The 21,095-nt window shown below is 50.7% G+C and overlaps 1 pseudogene; it reads right to left on the bottom strand.

The window, feature by feature from the left end:
* Positions 1 to 18,346: 18,346 nt before the first annotated feature.
* LOC137208766 (lysine-specific demethylase 2B pseudogene) lies at positions 18,347 to 20,688 on the bottom strand (annotated as a pseudogene).
* Positions 20,689 to 21,095: the final 407 nt, after the last annotated feature.

Raw genomic sequence — 21,095 nt, 5'->3', positions numbered from 1 at the left:
AGCTGGACTACCCTCCTCCGACGGTTCAGGCCTAACCCAGGACCTAGGACCCAGCTGTCCCACGCTTGCCCCCGCCCTTGTCTTTCACGTCACGTCGAGGAAGTTGCCTGAACTCTTGGTGACACTGCTGTCAGGGGGGCCGACTTACCAGGAGAACATGAATAATTAAAAGCTGTAGCTGAGGCTTGTTCCGATTTAAACGGTATTAGTGTTGCCAACTGTCCTGACCCATTTAATATTCATGCCATTCTTGGCTCCTTTAAAGAGAGGGGAGTTTGCTATCTGATTTAAATTGTGCCTGTCAGTTTCGATTAAAGATCAGGTTGACCACAGTTGCAGGGAAATTAAATGAACATTCTCTTAAGCAGTATCCTAGAATTTAATGTAGCAATTAATATCTGTTGCAGTGTGCTGCCGCTGAGAGCTGCTTGGAGTATAATCTAGGGCTCAGGGGGGCGAGGCCAGCAGTGTCCCAAAGTCTTGATTCTCTAGAAATGGGGCCCCCCCAGTGGGCGTGGTCTTTGACTGACCCCTCCTCCAAGAGGAGCAGAAAGCAGAGGCATGGATGTTCTTTAGGGTCAGTACAGTTCATGCAGAATTGGTCCTATTCACATTCGGGTAAACTGAGGCAGGGAGCGTCAGAGGCTTGTTCGAGGCCAGTTTCGATTTGTAACAGGTGTGGAGCACTGAATGGGGGAAGGACCAGCCCCTCGGGGCCAGGAGTGCCCAGGTGGCCATCAGGTGCGGTCCACGCCCAAGGAGGGTGACGCGGAGGGAGACAGGAAGAGCTCTTTCAGACAGAAGGGCTGGGAGAGCTTCTAGGGCCTGCAGAAGTGGAGGTTGTTTATGCTGAGGGGTGACAAATAGGTTTCAAAGTGTGGGTGACTCTGACTAATGAATGACACCTGCCTACAAGGGGCAAGGCTTGAGCTGGTACGGTGATCCATCAGCTGGGTCTGCCGTGGACCTGGCCAGGGGAGTGGTTTATATATGTGCTCCCTGCCTGCCAGCAGAATCTTGGCTTCCTATTCTGGAAAATGGGAATAATAACTTGCCCCTGAAAGGGTCAGTGTAAGAACTAAACAGGATAACTGAGGCAAACCATGGGTTCAGGAAAGCCTGTGTGGTCTGCTGGTAAGGGACACAGGCTCCGGAGCCGGGCGGGCTGGGTGTGCGTCCTGGCTCTGCCACTTAATAGGTGCGTGCCCTTCGGCAATGTGACCTCTCTGACTCGGTTTCCCCATCTGCAAAACACAGAGAATAATAGTACCTCACTTCATAGGGTTTTCATGGAGGTTAAATACACGTACAGTAAGTACATGTAGAGTGCTCAAAGCAGGAACTGGTCCTAAGTGTTATATGAATATTTACTATTTTAAATGTGATGGTAAGAACTCAATGGACAAGCAGGTTGCAGATCTGTGGTTGTTACTCTCATATATATACTTATATTAATATATACTCATATATTAATAGCAGTTGCTCATATGACACAAGAAGATGTTTTATTTTCTTCTCTTTTTAAAATTTCATCTGATTTATATAAAAACGTGTGTGTGTGTGTGTATTATGAAGATGATAAGATGAACACCAATGTTTCCACCCCAACCCAAGAACTAGAACATTCCCAAACCACTGAGACTCTGGGGTGCTTCTCCCTCGTTGTAATTTCTTGCCACCCGTCAAGGGTAACTCTATCTGAATTTTGTGTTTATCATTCCATTGTTTTCTTCAAAAACATAAAGTCTGGGTTTGGGGAGGGATTTTTTGATAACAAAAAGAGGTAATGATTTTGCAACTTTTTCATTCAACCTCATTTTTAAAGATTCCTTCAGGCTGTTTGCGGAGCTGCAGTTCCTTAGTTCTCAAGGCTGTATAGTGTCCCAGAGTGTGCCTGTGACACACCTTGTTCGTCCAGTGTTCGGTTATGATCACCGCTGCTGGGAACATCCCTGGCTGTGTCTCCAGGTGCACATGGCAAGCGCTTCTCTAAGATGTGAATGTGGGAGGGATCTCAGGGTCCTAGCGTAAGACAGCCTCATGTTTTATGGCTTGATCAAATCCCTAGATGCATCTGAAATCACAGTGAAATCAGACTAGGTCAGTCCTGGTCCTGCCGGCAGATGAGGACAGGACATGGACATACGACCTCTCAGGTCTCTGGGATGCTGTAGAATCAATGCCAACCCACTTGCTTCTGCCCTATTTGTCCCCCTTTCACCCTGAGCACCGCATGGAGCTCCCCAGGACAGGAGCTCCTTGGGAGGTGAAGCAAGGTGAGTCCATGGGCTGTGGCTGAGTGAGTGGGCTCAGCCTCCGGCAAGATGGGTGGTGGGCACTGCATCTGCCCCTCCCTCCTCTTAGCACCAGGGAGAGAAAAAAAATCAGTATTAGAGGAGAAATGGAAGGATTATTGATACCTCACTGGTGAGAGCTCTTGTCAATGTATGTAAACTCTATGGCTCAACTTCTAAATCTATTAAATGGGGTAATAATACCTGCCTCATGGGTTGCTGTGAGGGTTAATGAGTTAATACAGAACTGTGCTTAGAACAGTGCCTGGCATGTATGAAGTACCCAATAAACGTCAGCTACCACATTATCACACTCACAGGCGCACAAACACGTATCTGCGCACCAGAGCACATACATTTGTTTCACTTATTGAATCTTTATAACAACCCAGTGACAGAGACATCACTGTTCCCATTTTATAGATGCAGAAACTGAAGCCACACAGTCAGTAACTGACAATTCAAACAGAGGCCTCTCAAAAGGCAGGCTCTTAATCTCCACGCTCTCCACCCCCTTTGCCCGTCTTCTCACAAACACAGGTGGTCATTGACAAACATCACATACGGAGGTCCTCATTCATCTGACGTTTTATTAACAACATTTTATATGTGGGGTAAGTCTTGGGGCTGTCAAAAATAGATGCGTCATGTAACCATCACTGTGGAAGGTGGCTGTTGTTTTATCCCCACTTGACAGGTGAGGAAACTGCAGTTTGGAGAGATGGAATGGTTTGCCCCAATCCACCTACTCAGTAAGTGGCAGAGCTGGGACTCAAATCCATCTTGTTGCCTCACGCCCATGTGGTGGGCAGAGCTGGGACTCAAATCCATCTTGTTCCCTCACGCCCATGTGGTGGGAGAAGGTGCCCTCACACCTTACAGACAGGGGGCAGTTAAGAGTCCACATATATAGCAGGTTGCTGGAGAGAGATAGTAAGGGGATACTGAGATGCTGTGTGAATCCTCCTGGGATATCCTCAAGGGCATCACTTAATTCACTGTCGGCTCCTGCCTGAGGAGTGACTGGGAAAGTAAAACGGAGGCCTTTAGAGTCTAAAGAGAGTGATGCAGGAGCAGGATGTTGGCTAGCTGCTTCCAGCATGGTCCAGGGAAGAAGGCGCCCTATTTGGTCTGTGCAGGGGAGCGTGCAGTGATGGTTGGAGAGTCTCAGGCCACATGGCTCCTGCTGAGACCCTTAAGATGCCCTTTCTCAAATCCCTGGGGCTGATTCCAGGGCCCCAGGTGGTTTTCAGATGGGAATTCAGTTTCTTTCATTTTCATTTTCCCACGTACGTCCTGGACCCTGACCAGGGTCCCACTCTACCTGACTGTTCTATTTCTCACCACAAAGTGATAAATTGGCTTCTGTGAGTGTGGCTGAGTGGTGAGAGGTTCTGAAGCTTCAGGGAGAATAAGAATCACTAGACTGCTTGGCTCCAGTTCCTCTGAGGTGGAGCCAAGAATGTGCAGTTCTGCTAAGATTTCTGGGTGATTCTAAGGCTGGCAGATCCAGACCACACTTGGAGAGACACTAGGTGTTAACCTTCTATAGTCAGGCTAGGCCAGGCTCTGTTGCATTAATAAATACATTCCGACATCTTGGGAGCTTAATACAACAAAAGTTAGTTTTTGCCCATATTGTAGCCTGATGAGGTTTGGGCAGCAAGCCTTGGAGCTTTCCTCCTAGTGGTGACTCAGGGACCCAGGCTTCTTCTATCTTGTGATGCTGCCATCCCCAGTGCATGGCCTCCAAGGTCACTGACGAAGGGGAAGAAAGGGCATGGATAATCACTCAAATGGAGGTTTTATGGTCTGGGTTAGAGGTGATGTATACCAATTCTGCTCATAACCCATTGGCCAGACCTCATCACATGATCTCAACTTAACTGCAAGGAAGGTTGGGAAATGTAGTCTTCCCGTGTGTCCAGGAAGGAGAAAATGAAATGGGATTTGGTGAATGTATAGTGTTCTCTCTGTCACAAAGCTTGATCCATTCTGGGTGTGTTAATAATACCAATGCAGTGCTGAGGAAAAGTGCTGGTCTGTGTCTGACCCTGGGAGGCCCTGCCAGCTTCTCTTTCATGTCTTTTAGCCCATTTTGAAAGAGGCTCAATCCCTGCTCACATGGGTCACAATTCAATTCACAGCATGGTCACCACTCACCCGTCCTGTCCATATAGTGAAGGACTGGCCTATAGGATTCATCTTTGGTTGAATGCAATGTTGGATGAAGAGGATATTTTGGAAGCCACATTTGGACTCAGTAAGTTCTGTGATTGAGTAGTGATGTCTGCTGTGGGATGGGAGGGGTGAGTGGTGGCGTGAATGCCACATATATGGCATCTTTATCATGGCTGTTATCTGAACTGACTCTGCACAGCCTACCCCAACTTCTGTAAGTTGGAGTCTATCCTGCTGGGAGAAGCATTAAGCATGGGGTAGGAATGGCTTCTGGCATATAGGAAAAGATCAATATATGTTAGATATTATCCCAGGTGGCTTCTCTGAATTCAGGATAATCTCTGCATCCCTCTCACGATAAGATCCCCAAGAGTTAGATTCAACTTTGTAGATGTGGGCTAATCAAGGCAGAGTAGAACAGGGTTTCCACCTCCCCCTTTCTACATTCTACATTTATGAATACAGCCAACGACTGTATTAGTTTTTTGGTGATATCACACTAGAGTGGCACATTGATCTGTTTCCTAATCTCACAAATCTGTCTCATATATATCATACCCAAGCCCTGTGTCTCAGTCTCCCTGTCTTTGTTCAGATTTTCTCTACTGAGCTTGGGACTGTGCATTGACTCTTGTTTTATTTCATCTCGTTCAGTTGACCTTCCAGATTGTCAGGGTCTCCTTTTTTTATGCCATGAATACTCTTTTGTTGAATCTTAAATTGACTTTTCACAATCAGTGTAAAGTCTGGGTTGGTTGGTGAAGAAATCCAAGCTGTAATAGTAATAATCACCTATCCAGCACTTGCTATATGTCTAGTATTATGCGTTTTACGTATATCATCTCATCTGAACTTTATAACAACATCATGAAGTACATATAATAATTACCACCATTTTATAGGTGAAGAAACCCCTATCAGGCCCAAGGTTTCATTGGTAGGAAATGTTAGGGCTGGAACTTGAACCGAGGTTTTTCTAAAGCCAGAGTTGATGGTCCTAACCACAGCCTCATACTGCTAGAGTGTAAGGAAGACCAAAGCAGAACCTGATGCCATACTCAGGAGTCTTAGTTGCAGACAGAATCCACTCCAGCTGGTTTTAATAGAAAGGGACTTATTATAGGGATCAGGTAGCTCACAGAATTGTTGAGTCAGGAAATAAAGTCAGGAGAATGTCCCGTCGTGAAATAGAATTGTTCCAGTGAAGCCCCTTGGCCATTACCTCCCACTGATCAGCACCTATGACTAGGGACTTCACAGAGGACCCCTAGCCAAAGCTTCTGTAGACAACCCCATAGCCATCACCTCACTGGGCTCAATTCCGCCTTCCACATCTCATCAGACCTGTCTCCTTGGCAAAACCTAGGTTACATGCAAAAGCCTAGAGAGGGTGTCAGAGAAATGTAGTTTTTAACTTCCCAGTCTCCGTTGTATAGGAAGACATCTCTAAGGATGAGAGTGAAGTGTCTACCATTTGTGGAAAATCCTAACATCCTATCCTCTGAATAAGCTCTTATTCTCAGCACACACGTCTCTTCTCAGATGTGAAGTCTTCTCTGCTCCCTCAGGTTGACTCACCATGCCTCTTCCCTGCCCTTCTAGAATCCCTTACACTGCTGAAAATCACTGCACTGTATTCTATGTACATATCCCCATGTCCCACTAGCCCAAGTCTTCCTTAAGGCCAGGACCATGTGTTTTTATCTGTATCTGAGGTACCCAGCATGTGAGCCATCATACAGTAGGCACCACCAGTCCTATTTTGAAAGCGTGAGTGATTATATGGGTGTTCGTAGAGGACCCTCTCCTATACTAGCTATTTTCCGAAGTGTGTGTCCTGCAGGGAAGTGTGTGGATTGCTGCTGCTCTCTGGACCTGAGGGCAGTGCAGAGATTTGGCCCCTCTTCCCAGGAATGTGTTTATTTCTTACTGTTCCGAGGAATACATTTATTCCTTACTGTATCCGTGATACTGCCCCACCCCTTGGGAACCCTGGAGCAAAATATACAGAGATCACAGAGATCAGCTTGCCTCACAGACCCAAGAATCATGGGTCTAGGCAACACAACATCCCAGGAACAACCCACAGGAATAAATTTCATAAAAAGTAGAATTGTACAAATCCCTTCCTCATGGGTGGTTCCCAGCCAGGTTAGGCTCTCTCCATCACCATGACTACCTGCATCCCATGATAGACAGTACAAACCCTTTTCCCAGTGAGCTTTTCATGTTTGCCTCCAGGAGTCCCACTCAGTAGTCTTATCTTCCTCTTGTAGGTCTTTGCTATGCATAGGGTTCTGTCCAGGCTCTTGGGTGCAAGTGACAGAAACTCAACTTTAAAATGTAACTTCTTTATTAGAAGACTCATGTAATTGTTGAAGGGGTGTAGCTTGGACTTGGGGAGAACTAGAACTACCAGGTTCTCTCTCTATCTCTCTCTGTCTATATCTATCTCTATATCTGTACTATATTTATATCTATGTCTCTATGTCTCTATCTCTCTCAGTCTCCATCTCTCCTGCTCCATCTTTCTTATCTTTATGTGTCAGCACTGTCCCCTCAGACCAACTTCCTCCATATGTCAAGAAATGACTACTGGTGTTTTCCATGCCTTGCCCCCTTCAGTTTAACCATCAGGGAGGACCAGCCCCTCTTCCCTTAATTCTGGGTCCAAAACTCTCAGGGAAGGCTTCTCTCTGGCCCAGCACGTTTCTCATCCATGATTAGTCTACACCTGAAGTACTCATATAACCATGGGGTAGGTAATATGATTAGCAGCCTCCTAAAATCACATTGTTGGAGAGGGAAAAGGACGCATTATACCAAAAGAAGGGGCAGCTGCTCCCAGACAGGTGGGGTGCTAGGCAGACTTAATATTAAATAAGCCCCATCCAATCAGCACTGAATAAGGTCCCATGTGTATCAGGTACTCCCAGCCTCCTGGGGCCAAACTTACTGCTTGGAACTGTAACCATACTCTTGATTGCCCTGTATTAGTACATCAAAGCTAAAGCAAATGCCAAGATGGTCTTCATGGACAGTAGTGAGAAGGTCAATAATTCCCATTCTGACCCAACTTAATCATGAAAGGAGCTTACAAAGCAGACTAGCAACTAAGTTTTATTTCATCTCCAAGTGGCTGGCTGTAGCTCTTGGTTGAAGTAGTCTCAATCTACACCCAGCCTCAGCAAGACAGAGTGCCATTATCGATTAGTGATGTCTGCCATAGGCAGAGTATAGAGGATGGTTGAGTGTGCCACTTCTGCTCTATAATAAAAGGGAATGTGGGATGGAGCTCCAAACACTGGCCAGATTGGAGAAGCATGTTTGGGGTGTTTGTTGCTGAGCTTTGCCTGAGGGGCTAGTCTCTGAGTAGACAGCTGGCCAAGGTCCCTTTCAGGGATTCCTCTTTTTCACCTCCCCTGTATTCTCAATGGCTATTTCCCAGGCAGGATCACAGCTTCAGGTCTGCACATGGATCTGCAAATGCCTCTTTATTTAAAGTCAGCCAATCACATCCTGACTGCATTGCTATGGGGACCTGCTGTCCCATAAGTGATACTGAGATGATTTGGCTGATTGCGTGGCTCAGGCTTTGAGGACATCCTTAGCAGACTCTCTTCTGCTGCCCTAATTCATCCTAATGGTCAAGTGTTGAGGAGCTAACGCCAATAACACAAGAGGTTTTATTAAGCCCAGTAGAAGCCCAAACGATGCTTGCTCTGTGTGTTCTGGAATAACTGTAGTTGTTTGTAGTAGCATCTTTTTGGTGGCACAGCTGCTAAAAAGAATCTCTGATTCTAGGCTTTCCTCTTAATCAGTTAAAAATAGTCCTGAATCTTTGATTGGATTGTTCCAGGAAACTAAGAGAGCTGGGTGCTGAGTGGAGCTAACATCACAGCCTGGATTGTTCAGTTTCCTGAGCACTGATTGCTGCTGGTGGTGTGCTGGGCCCAAAGCTGGCAAAGACAGGAGGCACAGATGTGGTCTCTGTCCTGTCCTGTCCTGTCCTCCATGGGCTCAGGACTCAAACGCTGGCTACTTGTGACCAGTGCCAGGAGAAAGAAGAAAATTGCACCAAATGATCTAATTGGCCCATAAGCCAAGAAGTTGTGAAAGTGTTTTAAACCTCTGTTAGAGGTTTGCCCTTGACCTCCAGGGTCAAGTTCATTCTGGCCTTCAAAGCTCTCCATAGTTTTCCTGTAGTTAGAAATTGCATCCACTGGGGGCCCAAGGCCCTCAGGGTGTGTGTTGTCTGAAAGAAAACCACCATCCAGCCTTATCAAGATGGAGTGCCACGATTGATTAGTGATGTCTGCCATAGGCAGAGGGTGGAGGACTGGTGAGTGTGCCATCTGCTGGGCTCCATCTCCCTGGTCCCAAGCCCTCTGGAACTAGCCTCACTTGTTTGCCAACTTTCTGCTGAGGGAGTCAGGGTCCCCCCTGTAATCAGGGGATCTCTTACCTTTTTTTCCTGTCTCAGGTGGAGGAAAGAACAGATATACTCTTGGGCTCTGTAGGACAGTCTTCTCAGGGGAGCCTTCAGGATTTCAGCTCATTCTCTCTCTCTCTCTCTCTCTCTCTCTCTCTCTCTCCCTTTCTCTCTCTCTCTCTTTCCTCTTATCTCTCTGTCAGTCTCTCTCACTCCAGCTTATCCCAATCTCTTCTCTACCCACAAGTGAATCCACAGTAACAATGTCTCCCTTCCCCAGGCTGAGATCTCTGTGTAGGCAGACTGCAGTCACCCCACCCAACATGCACCATCTGGTTAGCTAAGCCCTCTTCTGGGGCAGTGGGCATGAGGAAAGCTATGATGTAGTATTCAGAGCATCTGGCAGGAATCCTTATACTGAGAGGCAGAAAGGTCCAGGTGGAGGTTTCCAAGTCCTACACACTGTGGGCTGTGGAGTCAAGTTCACCTGCATGTGAATCTGGTGTGGCCGTGCACTAGCTATAGAGCCTCATAAGGTTGTGAGCTCCCTGTCACTGGAGGTTTGCAAGAAGCAAAATGGCAAATGGCTTCTTGGGGATTTCTCACCAGGCAGAAAGCCAAGTGCCCTTATTGCCTTGGTAGGTGAAAGGGGCCTCACAAGGTTGTTGTGTGGGTAGAATAAACTGTGCCCAGGGTGCACTGGGTCCCTCTGGTCTCTGCAGAAGCTGATGGCCTGTCTGGCTCTAGGGCACCCACTCTGGTTCTAAGAGGCCACCCCAGCTCGGCAGGATTCTGCCGGGGCTCTTCTGGTTTTCATCCTTGAAGAGCTTTTACTTAACCAGCAGGGGAGCTTTTCCAAGCCTCGTCTCCTGCAATCACGAGCTCAGGCCTGGCTTCCAGCTCTGTCTCCTCTCCTCCTTCTTCTCTTCATTTTCTCTCCGCCTCCAGGCCTTGATTCTTCACCCCCTGTTTTGCTTCCTCCAATCTCCAGCCCACTCCCAATTTGCATTTACAAGCAACCTCATCTGCATAGAACGCCCATCCCATGGGTCCTGGATGACAGGAACTAGTGTGCGCGACTACACAGGCCTCTGGGAAGGGGCTTCGCATCTCACTCTTTCCCAGCCCAGGGTGACTTACTTTCTTTACAGCAAAGTCCAGTTGGCTTGTTTATATTTGTATTAAAAATATCTAGGAGGCAGAGGGGACTATACCTTTATGTGAGCCAAGGGAGAGATATGGATGTGAGGATGTATCAATAGAGGTCTGATGTCCACAAAGAGGGAGGAGATTGCCTGTTTTGGCCCTGTCCTTGCCTGGGGTTTCCACACCATACTCTGGGGCATGTTGGGAGGAAGAGAATCTGGCTCAGCATGGCAAAGGCTATTGCAGCAACCCTGGGAGGGAGGTCCTGTCACACCCCCATTTTACATTTAAAATGGGGGAACTTAGGGAGATTCATGTGCCATGTCCAAGGGCATTAGAGTAGTAAATGGCTGGGTCAGGATTTGAACCTGAGTGGTCTGACACTGGCCAGATTGGCTGGGGAGGGAGTAGACAGGACTGGGCCCTCAGTGACCTGTTTTTGGAAAACCTTATTAGAAAAAGCACTGAGAGGTGCTGCAGAGTGCTTTCTTAACAGGGAGACTGGGCTTCGTTCGAGTTCGGTCTCTTCCATTTCCCAGCTGGGTGACCTTGGCAAGTTCCTTAACATCTCTGAGCCTCAGTGCCATCATTGGTAAAGTATGGAGGATGTTAGTTCAGACTCAGGGCTGTTTTGACCATTAAATGAGCTAATGTGTGTCAAGGGGCACAAAACCTGACCTGGAAACATGAGCTGCAGGGGTCAGAGATTTGTGCCCGCACGTCCCATCCCAGCGCGGTTGTTGCAGGGAGGCTGAGAGCTGGAGCCAGTGTGGAGGAGGGAGACAGAGGCCCGAGCTGACGGCTGCTTCTCCTTTTCCATCGTGCAGGCACCTGACGGCACAGGAAGCCTGTCTGCCTTCCTCTGAGGGGTCTGACAAGTGTAATCACACAGTCTAGCAGTGACACTAAAGAGTCCCTGGATACCAGATCTGTCGCTGGAGCAGGGCTGGCTGCAGGCTATGCCTCCAGAAGGCACCTGCAGGAGGTTTCCACCTGACTCCCAGCCACCTTCTCCCTGCCGGTCCCCCCGCCCTCTGGGGCTGGGCTGGCCAGACTGCCTGGGGGCGGCTGCATGGGGCCTGGGCACTCTGAGCTCTCACGACCCGATTCTGGAAAACCTAGCCAGAAAGAGTGCTGAGAGGTGTTGCGGAGGGACTGGGACTGGTGGAGTGCTGTCTGGGTCCCCTGGGGGTCCTGGGCAAGTGTGGGAGGGACAGACAGCTCAGGGCAGAGGCAGCTGTGTGCTTCTTTCCCCTAGTAAGTCAGGAAGGACGCAGTGCGGTCCTGGGATGAAATCACCTCGGGGAGGAATCACCCCCAACCCCTCGTCCCTGCTCCTCATGGCCAGTCGAAGACCTTGTTTTTTATTTTCCTGGGCAAACAGAAGTGAACGTCACACACTCCCACCACCACCTCCACAGAGCTCCCTGTGCCCACGTGGTCTGGTCCTCTGTCCTGTGACTACAGAGGAGCCACCCAGCTCCAGTGCAAAGCCAGTCCCTGCACTAATTATATACCCGATCTTTAAAAAAACTGCTCTTGACCTCACCCTCCCCGACAGCTCCAGGCCCATTTCTCTCTTTCCTGTTGCAGCGAAGCCCCAGAAAGGGTGTCAGTGCTTGTTGGGTCCAAGCCTGTTATTCAATTTCTCTCTTGAACCCATCCCACCAGAACTGCTGCGAGGACCTCCAAACCCAGCGGTCAGTCCTCCACCCTCGGCAGCAGCAGGTGACACGTCGGCCACGTCCTCTCCCTTGAAGCCCTTTCTTCACATGGTTTCCTCCGCTGGCTGTTCCTCAGTCCCCCCTACAGGTTCCTCACCATTTCCCAGCCCCTGAACATCAAGGGGTCTCAGGGTTCAGGCTTCAGACCACTCTTCTTCCCTGTCTATACCTAGTCCCTGCATGATTCTTTCCAGGACATTCCATCTACCCTCCAGTGGCTTCCCCAGGTCACTCATTTAAATCCAAAGTCCCTACTGCAGCCCACAGACACATGTGATCAAGCCCTTCTGTGTCATCTCAGGCACACCTGATCAAGTCCCTCTGATGTCATCACCAAACAAATTGTTAAATGAACAAATGGGTGGGCAGCGGGGGAGGCAGTGCTCATGGCCAAGCCAGCATCGCCATCCTTTCCTCCCCAGGCCGATCTGCCTCACGCTCCCTGCCCCCAAAGATCTTCTTAGCCCCTTCCCTGTCCTTCATGAGATCCACCTGACAACCAGCCCAGGCCCTGATGGTTTCCCCAGTACTTGGCTACCCCCTTTTTCCATCTTCCTTTGCAAGGCAGCCGTGGGAGCTGCTGATGGTTTCTGGAGCAGGCCAGGCTTTTTCATACCCCTGCACCTTCGCACCTGCCAGTCTGCCTGGAACTTCCTTGTTATCCTTCACCCTGCTTGTACTATTCTTCCTTCAAGACCCAACTCAGGTGTCATCTCCTTCAGGACTACTTCCCTGCAGCACCAAACTAAGGAGTGCACCAGCTGAGCTGCTGCCCAGGGCACATCTTTTGAGAGGCCCTCAGTCATCACTGAAACTTACAGACCTGAAGGAAATTTTGTTTAGCAGAACTCCTCTCAGACAGAGTCCTGGGAGATGTCCTTTGATAAGCAGCTGGGGGTATGGATGTTGGTGGGGAGCAAGACCCTCAAAAAGAAAGAAGGAGAGTCTGTTACCTTTTGGGCTTTTGTTTTGAGAGGTAGGATGCAAATGTGGGGGCAGAACTGAATTGCTCAGGACCTAAGGGACAGGCTGAGCCTCTTATCAAAACAGATGAAGATATTGGTTAGAATAGGCACCGGATTGTGTCTTCCTGGGCGGGGGCTTTTGTGGGTGTTCACTGGGCTCTGCTTGCTCCCCAGTCTGGGTTAGAAGCCCCCAGTTCTCTACTCACTTAGCATCTTCTATCCCAGCAAGAACTGCCATGCACAGTGAATTTCTGTATCCCTCCCGTAGACTGTGGTCTCTTGGAGGGTGAGGTATGTGTTGTTTCTATCTTTATGACCCTAGCTATTAGCATATGACTGCCATGCAGTAGATATTTAATAAATGTTTATTGATTGAATGGCTGGAGTTTCCCCTTTTCATCACCATGTACACAGGCTGATTGCTTCCCATGCCTGAGACTCGAGAGTTGGAATCCATTCTGAGCTCACTGTGTCATCAGCTTGTGGGTATACAGATTAGATCATGAATATGTCATAGGATGTTTGGGGAACACTAGAGGATGCACTGGGCTCAGGTTCAGGAAACACAGGGTTCTCTTCACTATGTGGTCCTGAGATGGTCATTTTCCTCTAAGGATCTATCTTTCCATGAGAAAGAAGTTGGAGTAATGGATATTAAAAGCCTTTCTCACTCTGAGAGGAGCTATGGGGGTAGGGGAGTGTTCCTGAGATTTGGAGTCAAAAGAACTGACTCATCCTCTGCAAACCTGTTTCCCCATCTCTGAAATGGGGGTGGTTGAACAACCTAACAGACGTGAACGTGCTTGGAAAGCTACATGGGACTGTGTCCACGGCAAGGGTTGCAGACAAAGCTGCTATGTGTGAGCGTCCCCGATGTCTAGCAGCCACCATCTGCCTTGTAATCTAACCCTGATTCACATCCCTAAAGACCTTGGGGACCTTCATTCTTACTCTCATTCTGTCCTCTACCTTCTCATTCATTCAACACTTTTATTGGATGCCCACTGTGTGTCAGGCCCCGAGGCTGCAATTGTACAAAATAGAACAAAACTAGGTATAACTTCAGCCCTTAGGAGCGAGTGGTCTAGTGGGTGGCAATGGCTATGACCATTTACTGATGCTCTGTGCCAGGCACTGAGTTAGGGGCTTCCACCGTGATGAGCTCATTTCATCCTCACATATTACTGTCTCCATTTCGTAGATGTGGAGGCTAAGAGCCGAAGGGCTAAGTTACTTGCCCAGCTAGAAATGGCAGAGAGAGGATGGGAATCCAGGTCGTTTGGTTTAAGAGCCTGAGCAGCCCCCCACCCCTGCCCCATTAAGCTGTACCACCTTGCTGGGCCCGTGTTCACACCTAGTTGCTAATGATGGAGGGGTACGTGACACCTGCCTAGAGCTCATATCCGCCCCCCCTCCACACATAGAGGGAGTGAGGAGGTCCCGGCCCAGCTCAGAGGCAGACATCACCTGGGGCCTCCTATGGGACCAGACTTACTGAGCCCTTGGACATCCACTCACCTGGATGAATGGCCCAGGACACAGAGTGAGAGGACCTGGGGCTGTGCCCTTCCTATGCTCCCACAGGTGGGGAGAAGCAGCCCCCTGCACCCCCTCCGCTTCTGCCGTTCCCTTTGTTCTTGCTCCCAAGTCACAAGGTGACAGCCTGCTCCTCCTTCCTGAGGAAGCTGTCATCTGAGTCAACACAGGGGTCTCTGTCAGAGCTGCTCAGAGGAGGATCTAGAAAAACCCTGCCACTGTGGAGCCAGAGCCTGCGGGGCTTGACATCTATGAAAGGGGTTTTGGACAGACACCTCACACCCTCGGACTCTCTACTGATGACAGCAAGAGTCTCCCAGAGATGGAAGGGGGCTAAGATAGCGTTTAATTCTCACTGTTGTCTCCTATAAGCCCTTCTGTGGGTGTTGGTGTTTGAATATGTGCAGAAGAGTGTCCACGTGTGCAGGTGCATGCACGTGTATTCACGGGGGCTGTCTGGAGGCACGTCTCTGCTCCTCTGTGTGCGTGTGTCTTCCTGGATGTGTCTGTTGGTTAGCTCTTGCCGCATAAGAGCTCACGCTATTTATCACCACCCAGGCATCTGTGGATTGTCTGGGCTTGGCTGATTCAGGCTGGGCTCTGCTGGAGTGGCTCTGCTGCACGTCTCTCACCCTCCTGCTGGGACCCACAAGCTAGACCAGGCGTGTTCTTTTCATGGTGTTGACGTAAGGGCCAGAGCGGAAACAAGTGGAAACACATGAGGCCTCTTAAAGCCTCGCCTTGGAACTGGCACTCCATCACATCTGCCTTATTCTATTGGCCAAAGCAAGTCACGTGACTGAATGCAAAGTTAAGGGCAGGGAAGTATACTCTGCTCCTCTCAGTGGGAATCACCAAAAAGTCACATGGCAAAGGATGGGAATCCAGGGAGGGTCAATATTTTGTGTTGTCATCATATGCACGCATATATGTTTGCATATGCTTATGCACATGTAGGCAGGGTGTTTGTGCATGTGCATGAAGGCGTATAGCTCTAAGTGTGCACAGGTACCATTTCACATGTATGCAAATGTGTGTGTAGCTGTGTACATGCATGGAATGTCAAGCTGACCATGTACCTGCGTTTCTTTGTGTCTGTCTGCATAAGAGCATCCCTCAGACACACGCATACAGCACTCAGCCTGTCTACACCAGGAGAAAGAATGGACCGATCCTATAAAGTAAGCCAAACTCTCACCGAGATACCTGTGGGACCTTCCAGCGAGTCGCCTGCCATCTGCATGTGCTGAGGTAGATCTTGCCCTGTTAGTGGCCCTGGGAAAATTCACTGGTCAGTTTTCTTGTAGTCTATTATTACCCAGATGTCTGTGTGTTCCAAACAATTGTTTTTAAATTGCTTCATTAGTCTGTCTGGGCAGACCAAATCCTGCTACACTAGGCTGGCTCAGATTCTCTGGAACAGGGCTGGTGGGAGCTGGGCAGGTAGCTTGCTTGCTAATGTACCTCCTAGAAGGGGGTGCAACAGGGGGTGCCCCCAGAGGAGATGTGGAGGAGGTGCCCCACCCCCCAACAGAAGTGGCAGCTTTGGAAGGCATGAACGCTGGGGGAAGAGAGAGCTGGTTTCAAGTCCAGAATCCGCCTTTTACAGACTGCATGGCCTTGTGTAAGCCCCTTGAGCCTCAGTTTCCCCTTCTGCCCAATGGAGTCATTGTCCCACTATTGTGGGTGAGTGTGAGGATGGAGGGAGGCGCTGCAGTGTCTGGCTTACCTGGCCAGTGCCTGGAACATGGGTGGCCCCTTCCCTCTTTTTCCACAAAGAGCCTCTGACCTCTCTGCAGAGGCCGGGCCACCATCAGGGTTGAGTAGTTAGGTAGATGGCATCAGTGGCCCCTCAGGTGAGTCACTGATATTCCAGGTGACTTTACCCGAGGACCCACATCTAACAGACCCTTCTGTCCCCAAGAACAACCCTGAAGGCAAAGGTCAGGACACAGGACCTAGAGTCGCATTGCCTGGGCTCAGATCCTTGCTCCCCACTCACCAGCGGCATGCCCGTGGGCTAGCTGCCTAGCTTCCCCAAAGCCTGGGGTGTTCCTCTGAAAGCAGGGATGGTAAGAGTTCCCAACTCACAGGGTATGTTTTCTGCATAATCGAAGCTCCTCCCTGTGATCCCGTAACTCCATCTCCCTCTCTGGGATGGAAATCATCCTGGAGGTCTTACCCATGTCCCTGCCCCCCTAGCCAGAGGGTCTTGAAGACAGACTCTTCTCTCAGTGACTCAGGGTCAGTGTTGGTGCCCACCATACTGTGCAGGGAGCCACGCGGGGCTGGGCTATACTGTTTCCTCCTCTTCTTAGCTGTCACTCCTCCTGCAGCCAGGGTGCTACAGACGGGCTCCCGCAGCCCTGCTTCTCATTCACCATGGACACGTTTTCTGTTAAGGGCCACATAAGGAATATTTTAAACTCTGTGGGCCAACTATGATCTCTGACACATATTCTTCTCCATGTTTTGTTGTTTGTTTCAACCCTTTAAACATGGAAAAACCATTCTGAGCTTGACAGTCACTCCAAAACAGGCTGGATGTGGTCCTTGGGGTGTCGTTTGCTGACCCCTGGAGAGACAAGTAAACACACTACGTTAAAAATCTATGTTGAACAAATGTTCCCAAGCCTGTGAATGAGAGCACAGCATGGCTCTGGGTCAGGAATTTCAGGTACTTGAAGGCATTTTCCCCTCATGCTAGTCAGAGGTTGTGTTCCCGAGGCTTCTGGACTCCTGTCCTTTTCTTTAGCGGGCTACGATTGCCCCCCCCACCCCCGCCTCCAACCCCCCCCCCCCCCCCGCCCCATACCCAGTGTTCGTTCGTTCAGCAGCGATTACGTCCAAGGCTAAGGCGAGGTCCAGGTGCCTCCCTGTAACTGGTGTTATTTATTTTTCAAAAAACCTTACGGGGTGGAAATTCTCATGCCCGTTTTAAACAGGGGGTCAGAGCTGACATGACAACTCTGGTCACTTGGCTCCAAAGCCATCACAACAGAGAGGACCCTGCAGGAGGATTTGGAGGGGACACGAAGAAAGAGCCGGGTGGGAAGGGAGGAGGAAGGGAAAGCGCGGGCTCTCGTTCAACCCTGTCCTATATTATAAAACTAACTGAATAGCACTGTGAGTTTTTGGAATGTGTTTTTAAATTTTTTTGGTAAAAGATGATATGCATTCATTCTTTATACAAATCAGTCACAGAAATGAACTAAGAAGAAAGAAAAATCACCCCAAATTCTACTCCCAGAAACAACCCCTAGTACCATTTTTTTTTTCTTAAAGGTCTGTATTTGAACTTCTGTGAATCCAAACTGCCTCAGCAGTGACTGTTCTGATTTTCACCACTTTTAGGACACGAAAACGCCCATGGGTCTGGGGCCATGGGGGACTTCATAAGAACTAAAATTTAATTTTAATAGGAGGCAAAAGGAAACCTAGTGCTTCCACAATGGCTTGTATCTGGCTCTCATTAAATGCTTCTTTTCTATCTGTTTGTTCAGCACGTATGTTGTGACGGCAAGAAAGATTTTTGCTCTGTTTGTTCGATCTTACAAGAAAATCTCCGTAGATGTTCCACTTGTCACTTATTACAAGAGACAGCCTTTCAGCGCCCGCAGTTAATGCGACTGAAAGTGAAGGATTTACGGCAGTATCTCATTCTTAGAAACATACCGATCGATACCTGTCGAGAGAAAGAAGACTTGGTAGATCTGGTACTGTGTCACCGTGGGCTGGGCTCTGAGGACAACCTGGACACGAACAGTCTGAATTCCTCAAGGTCCCAGACTTCTAGCTTTTTTACACATTCATTTTTTTCAAACTATACAGCCCCATCTGCTACCGTGTCTTCCTTTCAGGGAGAGCTTATGGGTGGAGAGCGGCCGGACCTTAGGATCTGGAGTACTGGCACAGGTACGAGGGTGTAATTACCCTGAAGGCCTGGCGTGTCGTCTGCTTTCGGCCAATATGGAGGGGGCTTTAGGGCTGAAGACTCCTTGCTGAGCCGGGGTTCCACGTGCTGCTGAACCCTGCACTTGCAGGCTCTCCTGATGTGAGGCTCCAAGCTCAGATGCTGCTCAGTTTTTGCAGGAGTTTTTCTTCCACTTGCCCGAACTGGACACTCACAGACATTTCGGCTATGAACTGCTCACAGCCTTCCTTGGTAACTTGCTTGCAGTACCGCAGGTCAGTATGACAGATATTCCCACACCGTTTGAAGGACAGGCACTGGTCAGTGACCTTATTGCAGTCTGACAGGTTGATTTCGGTTAAGCAGTCTCGGGTGGTGGTGCCCACAGTGGTGAGCAGGTTGATGGACTGGGTAGTCACGTGGTTACAGTGACTAAGGTGGAGCTTGGAGAGCAGGGGCATGTGGTGAATGATAAGCTGCAGGGAGGCATCTGTGATGTCCAGGCCGGCCAGACGCAGCTCCACAATGCTCCGGAGCTCACTCCGATGGTCCATCTGACCTGGCCTGTTATCTGTAGGCGGGGACAGGAGATCCCGCATCTGGGCATCCTTTAGTCCTTCTACCCACTGGACCTCCAGGGTCCGGAGCAGCGGACAACTGGAGCTACAGAGGGCTGAGACTGCGATCCATGAGCAGCCTGACAGCACCAGTTCTCGGAGCCCAGGCAAGCGGTTGATGAGCCAGCTCGGCTGTTTCTTGGAGATATTGGTCCAGCTGAGGTCCAGGGAGACAGGCTGTCGCCGATGACGCCGTTCAGCATCAGGGGTGTGATGGACTTGCAGCGGTTCAGGTCGATGCGGGTCCGTAACCGCTTATCACAGCACTAGCGGTTCCAGGTCCTGCAGACCCGCGTGCAGACACCCAGGTCTTGGTGCTGAGGTAGCTGAAGACGGCCATCCACACCTCCCTGTGCACAATGTGGGCCGCCCTATCGTCCAGGGGCGGCGAGTCGGGCGGGGGGGCTGACGGGGATCACAGGTCGCTCCATCTGGATGCACTTGGGTGGGGACACGGAGGGAGGGGGCCGGGAGATGACTCGGGGTGGGCTGTGCAGGCCGGGCCCCAGCTGGGCCCCTTTGCTGAAGCGGTGAGGGCACTCACAGAGGCCCAGGGGCCGCTTGGGCTCCTCGTTCTCGCTCTCAGGCTCCGACTTGATGGGCTGGTGGTTCTCGCGGGCCAGGCTGCTCTCCGTCTTCTGCATCTCCTGGTTGAGCTCCTTGCTCGGCTCCTTGTTGGGGAGCCGCCGCTTCCGGCGCATCTTCACCTTCCTCTTCTCCTCGGGGCCCTCCGTCCCCTCCATGCTGGGGCCGCGGTGGGGGAGCTGGAGCGGGAGTGGTTGCTCTCCGTCGTCTTGGGGGGCGCCTCGGGCAGGTCGTCCTCCGGCTCCTGCTTGAAGCGCCTGAGAGGCTTGCTGGCCAGAGCCATTCGGTCCTCAGCGTTCTTCCAGGACCACCGCTTTTTCCTGAAAAGCTTATCTTCTTTGCCGGGTTTTAGCTGCTGCTGGAAGTAAGTGAGACTGGATCTCCACCAGGGGCTGAGGCTGCTGCCTAGAGGGGGCCTCGGCGAGAGGTGAGAGGAGGAACCGGGGGACGTTCGAAGCGTCGAGGCTCGAGGCTCGCTTGCGTCCACTCAGCTCCTGGGGCTTCTCGTATTTCCGCTTCCTCTTCAGGTGCACATCGTCTGACTTTCGGCGCAGGATGCCGTCAGGGGGCACCTTCTTGGGGTGCTCGTCTGGCCTGCGCCGGGGCGCCTCTTCACACTCACTCCTCCACTTGGCAGGCTCCTGCCCCTCCTTGCTGTCCTGGTTCATCTTCTGCTCCTTGAGCAGGGAACTGGGCAGGTTTGAGGCGTACTTAAAGCCGGGGCCACGCTTTTAAGCCAGGGCCACGCTTTCGTTTCCCGGTCTTGCTGGCGTGCTTACACTTTGGACACGCCCAGCAGTTTGGAAACTCCTCGTTGACCACGCCCTCTGACTCCTTAACCTTAAGGCATCCAGGGTGCATGATTTCGCTGCAGATGAGCGCCCCATGAGCGTAAGGTTAAACTTGCCTTCTTCCTCTCCCACTGCGTCCTCTTTTCCTGCCTCGCCACACACTAGACACACGGCGGTGTGGGGCAGCGCAGGTGCGATGCACTGCCGCATTTTGCAGCTTTGCGGCGTCCAGCCGGGGCCGCCGATCTTCTTCATGTCCTTGCAGAAGTGGCGCTCTCCACACTCCGTCCGCAGGCAGGCCTCGCACTTGCGGCATCGCGTCCGGCGCCGGCGAGCTCCCGCCGTGGTCCGGTGGGCGGCCAACTTCACCGCGGAGGCGGGGCCCAGCTTCCCCTTGGGCCGACCTACGACCCGGTTCTGGTCCGGCTCCGATTCATAGTCGTCGTCCTCGGCGCTTACGGACATGGCCGTGGCTCATGGTGGGCCCAGGCTCGCGCGCGCCGACATGGCTGGAGCGGCGCCGCCGCCGCCGCCGCCGCCGCCGCCGCCGCCCGCCCGGAGCAGGCTCGACTCGCCCTGGCTCGGGCTCGGACTCCCTAGTACCATTTTGGTGAACATTTTCAGACACCTCTGTCTGATTGTAAACACATACATACACGGCTTTAAATGAACAGGAGCAGACTCCACATGCTGTTGTGTAAAGTCCTTTTTTTCCTCCCAACAATATGTTGTGGACATCTTTCCATGCCAATAAATACAAAGCAACAGCAGTTAAATGACTGCATGATATTCTATCACGTGTACGAACGGGAGTTTTAAATGCAAAAGAGGCATAGGGTCCCCTGGCTCCCAAAGTGGGTGTTAGTGGGACAACGCTCAGATGGCAGCCTGGGGGGCCTGAGCCATGACAC

The sequence above is a fragment of the Pseudorca crassidens genome, chromosome 2 (genome assembly GCF_039906515.1).
Source record: "Pseudorca crassidens isolate mPseCra1 chromosome 2, mPseCra1.hap1, whole genome shotgun sequence".
In the NCBI taxonomy this organism is placed as follows: Eukaryota; Metazoa; Chordata; class Mammalia; order Artiodactyla; family Delphinidae; genus Pseudorca; species Pseudorca crassidens.
Note: the sequence above shows the minus strand (reverse complement) of the source record. Positions and strands in the feature narration are given on the sequence as shown.